The sequence below is a fragment of the Crassostrea angulata genome, chromosome 9 (genome assembly GCF_025612915.1).
Source record: "Crassostrea angulata isolate pt1a10 chromosome 9, ASM2561291v2, whole genome shotgun sequence".
Taxonomy (NCBI): Eukaryota; Metazoa; Mollusca; class Bivalvia; order Ostreida; family Ostreidae; genus Magallana; species Magallana angulata.
Window position 1 is genome coordinate 36,711,320 of NC_069119.1, and position 12,266 is coordinate 36,723,585.

The window sequence follows — 12,266 nt, forward strand, 5'->3', positions numbered from 1 at the left end:
TCAGTCTGAATATTTTATCTCACATTAATGTCATGTCCTTCTTTGGTACAAGCAAGTGTTGTAGAACTAGAAAATTAATTAGTATTGTTTATAGAGAAAGATACAATGACTTAATTGAATCGAAAGACAGATACAAATGCAGGTATAGAGCAATGTGTGGGTTAATGTAACAAACCTTATGCTAAATGCATGGTGTAATCTGTTTTTTCCAATTATCAACTATCTATTTTAAATTTTCGACCAGCAGCCAAACAAAATATGTTAAGAAAGTTCAAAACAAATTCTCATTGGTAATCGTAATCTAATTGTATAGGATATGTATAATAGAATAAATAGGTTTTATAAAGAGTTCGTACAAATAAGGAAGTTTAAATAAAAAGCATTTGTTCACTTGTATCCTCTGTTTCTAATATTGTCTCTTGGAACTGTCATCACTGGTCAGGAAACATCCATGCTTAATGGAAAACCAATCTCATAACATTTTCTTCCTTAACATGTTCTGCGAAATTTGCTGGATTTTGCACAGTGAACATGTACACTGAATGCAAATATATATCTATTTTTGAAATCAAAATTCGAACTAACGTATTAGTTATTTCCTTGCTAAATTACCAAACAAGATGTCCATAGGTCACATTGCTCACCTGAGCAACAATAAGCATGATAAATTAAGCTTAATGGAGTCAAAATACAAAATATCTCGACAAAGAAGTGTAATACATAAAGAATTTGTATAAATAAAAATCCTAAACAATTGTTTGTATATATGGGATATAAGCCTACATCAAACTCTGAACCCCTTGTGCGGCCTCTGAATCGTCCAGGGGCAAAAGTCTAAACAATTTTATATAATCAGCAATACGTCAAAATGCTTTGATATACGTAAAACCATATATTATAACATTTCAGTTTTTTGTGAATATTAATTAAAATGTACCTGGGTATTCCTGTCTAAAATTGGATCCCTAATGTGTGTACACACTACTCCTCAAAACCTTTATTTTATCGAATTATAAATCTATAGTATATTAAGTTGCTTTCACTTAAGTTACACATTCGTGAAAGTCATAATTCCCAGGGGTAAGGTGGGGCAACAATGGGGGGGGGGGGGGTCAAAGTTTAACATAGGAACATATAGAGTTAATTTTTAAAAATATTCTTGTCAGAAACTAATCAGCCAGGAAAGCTGAAATTTGTGTGGAAACATTCTCAGGTAGTGTAGATTTAAAGTTGTGAAAATCATGACCCTCGGCATTAGGGCCACAATGGTGGTTCAAATTTTACATAGGAATATGTAGAGTGGATCTTTAAAAATTTTCTTTTCAAAAGCTATTAGGTCAGGAAAGCTCATATTAAAATGGAAGCATTCTCAGGTAGTGTAGGTTTACAATGGTGAAAATCATGACCCTCGGGCGTAGGGTAGGGCCACAATGGTTGGTCATAGTTTTACATCAGAATACGTAGAGTAAATCTTTAAAAATCTTCTTCTCAGAAACTAATCAGTCAGGGAAGCTGAAACTTGTGTGGAAGCATCCTCAGGTAGTGTAGATTCAAAGTTGTAAAAATCATGACCACCGGGGTAGGGTTGGGCCACAATGATGGGTCAAAGTTTTACATAGGAATATGTAGAGTGAATTTTTAAAATCTTCTTCCCAGAAACTAATCAGCCATGAAAGCTGAAACTTGTGTGGAAGCATCCTCAGGTAGTGTAGATTCAACGTTATGAAAATCATGATCTCCAGTGGTTGGGCGGGGCCACATTGGAGAGGGGGTTAAAGTTTAACATAAGACATATATAGAGTAAATCTTTTAAAATATTCTTCTCAAACATTTTTTAGCCATGAAAGCTGAAACTTGTGTTGAAGCATCCTCTGGTAGTGTAGATTCAAAGCTGTGAAAATAATGACACCCCGGGAGTAGGTTGGGGTCACAATGGATGGGGGGGGTCAAAGTTTTACATAGGAATATAGAGAATAAATCTTTCAAAATCTTCTTCTCAGAAACTAATCAGCCAGATGATTCTTTATAATTGTTAAGACTTTGAAATTACTTGAAATTATGGATGATTTATATCTATTAGACTACTTCCGGACTTTGAATCCAGACAAAAAGGTATATACTTGGCGAAGAAAAACCCCTTAAAACAAGGGCGTTTAGATTATATTTTTATATCTGAAAGTTTGTCCAACTCTGTAGAGTCATACATAATTAAACCTGGTTATAGATCAGACCATTCCATTGTCATTATACAATTAAAATTTAACTCTTTTAAAAGGGGACATGGGCTTTGGAAATTCAATAAAAGTTTACTTCTTGATAAAAAATATGTACAGACAGTGAAAGAAACCATACGGAACTTCTCTATGCAACAAATACAAGTTGACACCGATGAAGTAGACGATAGTTTATTTTTAGAAGTTCTCCTTATGGAAATAAGATGTGTCACTATTTCTTACTCCTCCCATAGGAAAAAGGAAAGAAACTTTAGAGAAAAGTCATTACTTGAAGAAATAGAAAAATTGGAATCTGAGGAAGAAATTAATTTACCCTTAATTGAGGAAAAAAGGTTATTATTAAAAAATATACGTAAAGAAAAGATGGAAGGACATATGATTAGGTCTAGGGCTAAATGGGTAGACGAAGGGGAGAAACCCAATAGATACTTTTGTAATTTAGAAAACCGTAATTATTTAAATAAAACAATTTAAAAGTTAGAACTTGATGGAAATAGTATGACCTATGACCAGACACGCATACTTGATGAAGTTAAAAAAAATACGAAAATTTATATACAGAAAAAGATTCTGAACTCTTAGATTTGGATCTTGATGATATTATTCAAAATTATGAAGTTCCAAAGTTGGACAAATGTTTGTATGAGTTGCTAGACAAAGAGATAACTGAAAAAGAAATTTTTGTGGTTTTAAAAAATATGAAAAATAATAAATCACTTGGTAGTGATGGATATACTGCTGAGTTTTTTAAGTTCTTTTGGGTAGACCTAAAACAAATTATATTGAACTCAATAACATGTATTTTCTCCAAGAAAGAACTTCCCATCTCTCAGAGTTTAGGAATTTTTTCATGTCTACCAAAAGGTGATAAGCCCAGACAATACTTAAAAAACTGGCGGCCTATTACACTATTAAATGTTATCTATAAACTTATTACAGGTTGTCTTAGTTATAGAATTAGATCTACTTTGGATATTATTAACTCTGATACCCAGTCAGGTTTCATAAAAGGAAGATTCATTGGAGAAAATACAAGGTTTATTTTTGACTTAATGCACTTTACTAAATATAAAAAAATTCCAGGACTGTTGGTCCTAATTGATTTTGAAAAAGCTTTTGATTCAATTTCTTGGTCATTTATTTATAAAGTTTTGAACTTTTTTGGTTTTGGTAATTATATAATCCAGTGGGTTTAAATATTAAACACAAATTTTAAGGCTTCAGTGTTACAAAGTGGCTTTTTATCTAATTACCTCTGTATTGAAAGAGGTTGTAGACAGGGAGACCCTATTGCACCCTATTTATTCCTCCTTTGTGCTGAAATACTTTCAATTCTTATTAAACAAAACAATAAAATAAAGGCTATTACAATAGGCAGTAAAGAACATAAAATAAGTCAATATGAAGATGACACATCTCTTATTTTGGATGGTTCACCTACTTCACTTTTTGCAACTTTAGATACTCTAGACTTTTATTCAAACATTTCTGGGTTGAAAATAAATAGTTCAAAAGCAAAAATCATATGGATTGGCTCAAAAAAAATCTCAAATCAGGTTTTTCACCACACGAGATGGAAACTAGATTATGACTTAACAACGTTTAGTTTACTGGGTATTAACTTTTCTGTCGATCTTGAAAAAAGTTACTGAGTTAAACTATTCTATACAAGTTCAAAAAATTAAAAGCATGCTTCAACAATGGAAAAGAAGAAACCTTACACAATTGGACGTGTGACGGTAGTAAAATCTCTAGTTATCCCAAAAATCAACCATTTATTTATGTCTTTACCTACTCCTAAAGAGGTAATCACCACATTGAACAAAGACATTTTTGAATTTTTTTGGAATGCCAAATGGGATAAAATATCAAAAAGGTGGTTTAAAAATGTTGGTTATTAACAAGTTTATTATGTCATTAAAATGTTCATGGATTAAAAGATTAATTGTTGGACATAGCTCATGGACTTCAATATTGAAGGCCATTAATGGTGAAGACTTTGTCAACTTGTTACTTGATTTTGGTGATGCATTTATTACTGAATGTTTTATTCCGAAAAATAATCATTTTTGGAAAGATGTATTTAAATCAATGCTCTATGTTATAAAATCGTTTGATGATAATCATATTGAAGAAAACTTTTTATTTATTCCTATTTGGTATAATAGTCATATTAGAGTTGGTATGAAAACATTGTTTATAAAAAGTTGGTACAAAAAAGGTGTAAAGGTCATTAATGACTATCTAGATGATAATGGAAATGTTTTGTCACATGTAAGTTTAAAAAAAAAATTGATTTGCATATTTGTACAATGCAATAGAACAGTATAGTTAGTGCTATATCAACATATCTAAGATCCTCTCTTCTAGTACATATCAAATGTTTAATTACGAGATCCTTTACTCCATATATTCCATTATATTACAAACCTTTTCTTTTGCAAGATAAATGTACAAAACCAATCTACAAACAGATAATTGCCTGTAAAATAACCCCAACTGCAATACCAAAGTGGAATTCAGAATTGGTACAATATGGGGTAGAAATTTGTGTTTATGATGCTTTTAATGTATGTTTTAAGACAACCAATGACTCATCTATTCAATGGTTACAATACAGATGACTTCATAGAATTCTTCCTGTAAATTACTATTTGAAAAAAATCAATGTTGTATCTTCTGATTGCTGTTCCTTCTGTGAACGTGATTTTGAGACAATCAAACATGTTTTTGTAAGCTGTGAAAAAATATTAAAAATTTGGAGCAACCTAAGCATGCATATTTACCAATATACTTCTATACGAATTGGTTTCGTTGTTATCAATATTTTATTGGGTGAACTGTCATTGTCAAAAGACAATAAAGTTGTAAACTTTTTAATTTTGTATACAAAACAATATTTATTTTGCTGTCTTAAAAAACTTATACTGCCTAGTCTATCAGGGCTGCTATTTTATCGATATAACAAATACAAAATTGAAAAATATAGTTCATGTCAGAAATTTCAAATGCAAAAGTGTACCAACAACTGGCATGTATGGAAACATATATTTGATACAATTCAGTAATTTTTTATTTTTTGTTTCTTCTTTGTTTATTATTAATATTAACCGTTTGCCTTTGTTAAACAAGCAACCACTGCCAAATCTGGATGAATGTGAGCACGAATGTGTGAGTGGATGAATAAAAAATGGCTTTGAATTATTTTATTTAAATGTTTGTATGCATATGAAAAAATAATAAATAAAAAACTAGAGACGAGCTCGTTGCAGGCATAATTAGGTCTTCCGTCGTAGCTGCGTTATACTTGTGACGTAATACAAAAATTGATACCTGATAGTGGTAAAATATTAGATGTATAAACACTGAGTAAAAGAAACAAAGTACATTTATATAAGCAAATACAGATCTTTAAAAGTTGTACGAAGTTTGATTCGCCGCATGTTGTATTTTACATGTGCATTTAATTTGAGAAACTTATCTTATCATCAGAATTGACTTAAAATACACAGAATATGGACGACGATTATAATCACACAGTGGGTATGCCCGGTATGAAGGTAACATTTTACTCGCATTTTTCATCGAACGCAAGCGCCAATGAATCTTTTAGAATGTATGCGGAGATCCTGGAAATTTTACAGGGGTTCTGTAGAATATTTTTGTTTTTTGACGGGGGGGGGGGGGGAGGGCATGCCTGGATAAGAAAAAATGTCCTGGGGTGGGGGTTGAGTGTCTGACGGTTATTTGAGTTTGCCTGGGTATGTCCGAGGCATATTTTTGTAATTTTATATTGTACATGTAATTGAAAGAAATTTTGCTGGAACCCCCCCCCCCCCCCTTCTCTTCTAGATCCGCGCATGGGGAAGACCGATGCCGGTAATTTACCGGTAATTTTAACCATTTTTATTTAATTAATCATTTTCAAAATTATCGGAATTCCAATATTACCTTTAAACGCAGTTAAAACTTAAAATACGAACCATTTAGTCTCGGTGAGTATTCGGCAAACATGCGTCCGCGTACGAAAGAAATGGCAATGTTCAAGAAATTTGGATGGACGATCTGGGTCCTAGGTCGTCCATCCGATTCTTTTTCAGACTAAGAGCTATAGACCTGCACTTAGAGAATGTCAAACTGATTATGTCATTTTATTTTGTCTCAAAGAATCAGGTTTTTTTAATCAATAAAGTTTTACCTTAAAAAAAGAAAAAAGAAGTTGGGCACAATTTTCAATGTAAGCATTTTACAATTTAAAGGTCTAATAAAATTTTGAATGAAGTTTCAAGACACTACTCTTCATTGCTTTATCCGAAATATTGCATGGAGAAAAGATTTACATTGCATATTTTTAAATTACAAAAGGATATGCAAAATGAACTTAGAATAACCGCTAACAAAAAAGCATAAAGAGAGACTGAGAACTAATTTCTTCTCTTTTTTATTTACTTCAAAATAAATTCAAGAAAAAATCTAAATAATGTTTTCCTTTATATGCGTTAATGAAAACGTTGATCAGCAAGAGGTTCTATGTCGTGCAAGCACCTACTAAATAGATTGTTACACGGGTCTAAAACGATGACAAATATCGAAAAGGCAATATTGTGGGTGAAGGATGAATGTGTAGTTTGTTTTTTAGGTTTATTTTTGAAAATTATAATTATCTGGATCAATTTGGTTTGTTGGTTTGTTTTGTTTATTGAGAACGGGAATTAAAAAAATGAGTAATTTCAGATATGAAGTCAAGCATATATTTTCATATTATCATTGACTTAAAACATGTTGTAAAAAAGAAATATTGTATCAAGCAGTTAGTTATTATGTGCAGATCATGCATTCCTCTATGGTTATCACAGTTACATGTATCAGTTACTACACATACTTACTAAGGAGAAATACACTTGCAAAGAGATGATATCGGTAACATATAGTTAACAGTTAAGTTCCAGATTGTCTTCTGCAAATGCATGCACGTGTGTAATCCTGATTTAAAAATAGGTATAATGGCCGGGGGGGGGGGGGGGGTCATCGCAACAAAATTTTGTACTAGCGTACTAGAGTGTACATTGTTAATTAATAATTGATGTTGAATTTTTATTAACAAACAAAATCATAAATATATAATAACATGCACTAAAATGCCAGGGAGTTTTGCTTTCTCTATCTGCTGGACGCGATTTCATTCGTCTTCAATTAATAGGGAATAAGGATTCCCGCCTACTTAATACCTATGCCCAAGCGTCAACCGATTAAAAATAACTGTATCTTGGATTTATAAATAGTTCTAAAACATTCGATCTGATATATCGTTGTTAACAATTCAAAACTTTGAACAATTAAATTTGTTTTTATACCTACCCCGACCCTCACGGAAGAATCCATTCTGACCAATGGAAAATTCATATACAAGACTACGCTCCAGAATGTCTCATTCATTAATTTTTTCGAAGTTATAGTGGACGAGTCCAAAAGAGGAATCCTACAATGTGAACATATGCCGTGAATGCAGTTTTCTTTGCGTCTATTTTCTTATTTTGAGAGTCCTTTTTATCATGTTTATCATGGCTTGAAAATGACGGAAAGCCCTCGACTATTGTTATCTTTATGTCATATAACATGTTTTCATTCCACCCACAAGCTTGAATTAATATTTGCCTGACGTCATGACAATGCATCTTTAATGTGTCAACATTTATATTCACAATTGATGAAAACGTTATATGGGATGTAATAAGCAACAATGAGCAAGAGTTTTCAGTAAAAGGGCTTTTCACAATGCACGTGTGTAATCCTGATTTAAAAATAATTTGCCATATTTGAACGGTCAGAAAGGGGGAGGGGTGTCATCACAAGAAGATGATACACATTGTCTATTATGGTACAATGTAAGTAATAGTTGGTGTTGGATTATCATCATTAACAAAGAATTATCAGTTTGGATTGGTGTGACCCGATTTTCGATCAATTGGGCGTTTTCATTAACTCGCGTGTCGTACTAAATGTACATCAAACAATTGCTAGTCAATTAAGTGTGTATGTTAATGCGATAGATTTCTTCTAAAACATTCAATTCAAAGTATAATATATGTAGTTCTTAGTTGACACCCTTTCTATGGATCTAAGCCGATGGATATATCTGAGACCTCAGCCGTTGCGTGAATGGTAAAGGAGGACTTCGCGCCATGATGTCTCATTCATAATTTTTGCTCGCCGATTAATGGGCGAGTCCAAGTTGGGCCAGAGAACATGGTGTGTAGGTGGTCTTACCCACTTTTTTCGCAGCAGACATTTTCTTAACTGGTCATTAAATAAATAGAGATATCATGGATCTTTTACTCTTGTCGGAGCATGTACATGTAATAAATGAAACTAAAAGATAAAGTAATTCTAATTGAATTAAATTGAAGTTAAAATGTAAATACCCCCCTTTACGGATTAGGATTTCAGAATCCCCCATTTTTTAAATTCCTTGTCAAGATTTTTTTGATGAAGCTGCCCACTTAGCCCATTTCCACACACACACACACACACACACACACTTTCAATAAAGAATGCTACATGTAGGTGCTTGAATTTCCTTTGTTATATGGTTGGAAATAACAAAATGCCTTTGATTTTGCATCTAATATATAACAAATTCAATTTTTAATTTGGCTGTTTGAGATTATTTGATACATGTACATTCCTAAAATAATTTAAAATAATGAAATGATTTAATTTCCAGTGATATACATGTACATGCACTCGATCGAAGAACAAGATTGAAATTGCTTCTAAAATCTGCACGTTCAGTTTAATAATTTATGATTCGCAGCAAAAATTAAATTTCATTTCTTATAAGATAGTCTAATTGATACATGCATGCTTCCATTGAATAAATTTGGGTAGTCAGTCAAGCTTTTTGGAAAGCTATTGCTTGTACAATAGTCAGACGCGACCTACATGTATCTTCCATTTTTTCCTATCTCCACAATGTGAAGATTTCCACTTCGTTATTTCATAATTAAATTTTTATGAAATATGATTTTTTTTGTTTGGATATAAAGTGTTCAAATGAATATATATAGTATGACTTTACTATTCAAATGCATTCAAATGCATTTTGCGTGCTATTTTAAGGAAAGTTCGAAATATTCTAGCTCCAAAAGAACCTGGTAATGTATTCTGAATTTTTTTTGGAATTAACAGGTTTAAATGTTAATAAATAAGGAATGAAATATCAAGGAAAATTATATAACATTGAGGGACGTCTCGTCTCTCCTTAATGAAAAAAATATTAATAGACGTCATAAATACCATATCAAACGACATATTACCACTCGAATCTGCGCGTCTTTCTAATGCATTTATGAACATTGGCAAATTTTAAGGTAATGTTAGCTGCAAGTTTGTATACCCCTTGTATGAAAAATTTCAGATGGTAAACAATTTTTCCAGACGGAGAGCTACATATATGCAGCTAAGGTAACTAATAATGCTTCCGATGAAATACTTTGTTTAGTAATGCAAGGTTTTAAGAGAGCAATACTTATTTGTTTAAAAAATAACACCATAATACTTCGTCTTACATTTGCTGTTTGTAGAACAAGCAGAACCAGTATCAGTCCGACCCTCGCCGTATACATTGTTCGAATTTAATAGCCCTAGCATTGCATTGTTTTGCATGTACAAAATATCTTTTAAAAATTCAAACTTAAAGTGTTTATCTTTATGGCTATTAATCTACATGTCCATGTACACATAGCGTACACACGTGATTCAGAATTCCCCAAACGCAAAAATTCACTCATTGGGTATACATTTTATAGAATTTGTAAAAAATACATTGCGGGTCTGAATATTTTTAATGTGTCAATTTATCAATATACAGTTTGTTAATTATTTTTGATTGCTAAGGCTACATCGTATTTGATGAACATTGAACAACATTTTTTCCATGCAATTTTTTTCCACTGAAGATAGCGAGTACAATTATAAAGCACAATTTATTCAATCATCTCTTTAATATTGTGTACTAGTATGTAATAAATAATTTATAAATTGCTCCTAAAGGTTGTTTGGTATTTTCGTTTGTAGATGTATTGCAAGTAAAAAACGTGAAACGCGGGGCAAGTCATAATTACAATGTAATATCCTTAATAACCGTAACTTAAAACTAGCGGCTTTGGATTCAAATATTATCGAATACGAATATTAAGTTCACTTTTTAACATCATCTTCACGATGATAATATTATATCCATCGCAAATCAGTATTTTGTTTTGCTTTAAAAGAAATGTTATATCGGGAGCAAACCAGCAGCAAACCCGCGTTCGTTAAGAGTGTCAGCGTACATGTGTCATATGACGGCCGTGTATACTTATTGTAGAAAAGTTGAGTTTAATTACCATGCATTGGAACCATTTTATTAACACATCTCCCAGTACTGTGTATCTGTTACAGTAACACAGTGGGGCGTTAAACGTGTACGTCCAGCTCTACAAGCACATGCACTGTCGTCTAGGCGACGGCCTGAATACAGCTAGCGACTCTCCTATCGATCGGTTACCTGAGTCTCGTAATGCATCTAAATATAGAAAGGGACACAGTTATGAAACAAACAACAAAAATAAGGTCAAATAGGTTCATCTTTATGAAATGAAAATGTACATATGAATAAAAACATTTTGGAATTTTATGTGGAATTATTTTTGCGCGCTGCATGTATCAATTAGTGCATAACAAGAAGCCCCTCCATAACCTCCAAAACGTGCGCACCCCCACAATAATGGACCGAACTGACAACAATTGTTTCTGCAAATACTGACTAGAAATTACGAAAACATTAAATTGAACACTTCGGAAGGATTCAAAATTAATTTCTTTACAACTTTGCTTCAATAACGCATTAGAAATTTTTATTCCTTTACAAGTTATTGACAAGAAAATTTTAACGCCTCTAACTCCCTTATTATAGGGGCCAACCCCTTTTTCTGTATACCGAATGAAAGGTCTTGGTAAGACCAAGAACTTTTAAAATACATGTTATAACAAATTTTTATCAGGTAGAAAACTAACACGGAAAATACGCGAATTTTTTTGAATTTTTTTCTTACCTTTGTTTCAACATCTATACCACCCTTTTTTTATTTGCATTCAAATAATAAATACAATATATCTCGCACAAATTCAATGTATTAGCTTCCAAACCAGCCCATCTTTGAGACTCTGCCAGTCATCGTTAAATCTTAATAAAAGGGGAATAAATCAAAACCGGATGTGTATTTTCCTCAACTAAAATATGCAAAGACAACATCACGCGGCATGTTATCAGTCCTAAAAATTTCAAAACAATCGGTGAACAAACGAGCAAGATATTAAGGATCAAAGTTGGCGTCTAGAAGAAAAAAAAAATAAGAAGAAACTAGAGCAAAGCTCGTTGCAAAGCAACGAGTGGGTCTTCCGTTAATATCGAAAGTAAAGCTAGAAGTTCCTGTAAGAAGCAAAGTTCTTAAAACAATGAACAAAAGTAACTAAGAAAAAAAAATCGAATTATTTTTAGTACGAGTTAACAAAACCCGAATGATTCTTAGTACGAATTAACAAAAACCTTATCGATTTGAAGAACGACTTAGTAAATACAAATCCGAATGTGTAAAAGTACAATTTAACAATTATCAAATAATTTTAAGTACGAGTTAATTTAATTCTCAACATAAAACTATTTTCTTAACCCAGAATGTGGAATCAAAATTTCCGGAAAATTAATTTTTTCAAAAACCTTTATATCTCTGTAGTGCATCGTCTGATTTTAAAACGGATTTCAGCGTTATATTCAGCTTAAACAGTTCTTTGTTTTTGTTTAATGATTGATATTAAATTATCGCACAGAAAAGAGTTACTATCAAAAAACTGTGTAGCCCTCCTGGCCCCTAATTTGAGGGGTCAGCCCCTTTTTCTTGATATCAAATAAAAGGTCTGGCAAATATAAACATATTTTGTTCAACAAAAGTTAACAAATTGTTAACCGTTTCTGAGATATCTGACAACTGT